The sequence below is a fragment of the Sinocyclocheilus grahami genome, unplaced genomic scaffold, assembly GCF_001515645.1.
Source record: "Sinocyclocheilus grahami isolate Dianchi unplaced genomic scaffold, SAMN03320097.WGS_v1.1 scaffold175.1, whole genome shotgun sequence".
NCBI classification, from domain to species: Eukaryota; Metazoa; Chordata; class Actinopteri; order Cypriniformes; family Cyprinidae; genus Sinocyclocheilus; species Sinocyclocheilus grahami.
In genome coordinates, this window is record NW_015505354.1 from 487,453 (window position 1) to 488,800 (window position 1,348).

Below are 1,348 nucleotides of genomic sequence, written 5' to 3' on the forward strand. Positions count from 1 at the left end.
TATATATATATATATATATATATATATATATGTGTGTGTGTAAAGTATAATATATATTATTATGTAAAGTATAATATAATATAATATAATAGTTATTATATCCGAGTTGTCTGGAACGCAGCATTAGGTTAACATTTCAATAATCGAGCGTGTACTACAATTACGAACCATTCTCTAAGGTGACATTTCAGCACTTGACAAACGGATAGCGGCTACTAAGTAGCACTTGAAGCACAGCTATGTGTGATTGTGTTAAGTGCATTTTTGGGAAACGCACGTGAAACAATAACGAACGATCGTAAAATCACTTGTAGAAAACGCTCTTAATCGCTAAGATCAATCGTTATCGGGAAACCCGGCCCAGTACAGTTGACCGGAAATGACTGAGCTGGTTTATCTAAAACCAGGAAGTAATCGTGCATATGGTCAATTCCCGAGGGAAAACCGCAGACTTGGCAACACTGAGTGGAGGTGACGTATTTCCTGTTCGAGAGTGGAGCTTCACTGGCCCACGGTCTGATGACTCGTAGAAAACGCTCTTAAACTCTAAGATCAATCGTTATCGAGAAATGCAGCCCTGCCTAAAGCCTGGGATACACTGCACGATTTTTGGCTGTCCCAGACGAAAGATTGCCACGTGAAGCAATCGTGGCTCTTAATCGATGGTCCTATGTCATACAGTGAGAGAGGTTCAAAGACGGGCATTTTCCCGGTCTTGCGACCAAAGATAGCCTACGATAGTTTTCTGACAGTGTCAGAAATTCAGCATGATCAACGCACAGTGTGTTTGCTGCTACGACCTGCATCTACTCAGCAGCCAATGAAATTGCAGCATGAAATGACGTATTGATCCACGAGACCAGCGGCGCTACAATTTAAATGCCATGGAGGCAAAAAAAAAAGTAGAAGGCATACTGGTATGTGGGATACCCATAAAGAACAAATTCTTGTTGAGTTGTGGCAGCAGAGGGCATGTTTGTACAATGTGTCCTCTAGCTGATATCATGACCGCACCAAAAAGGACATAGCATGGAAGGAGATAGCGGAGGAACTGCAGCTGCCAAGCTCCCAGTGCAAAACTGGCATACCAAGTTGTCCTCTTTTCCCGAGTCATGAGCGGGTCCATATTGCCCTCTTCCGCCGGCGCCTCTTCTTTGTTTCAGCGCACATGAAAAGCACAACTGCCAAAGCGCGATCCATCTTGATGTACCGGTATTTGTTTACCACTAGTACATGATGATGACTTATAGGATTGCTCAAATCGTTTGTTTTCCGGGCTTTGTGATATCACAAAGCGGCTCATTGGAATATCATTACAAATAATTCCCGCCAACAGAAATTCGAATGG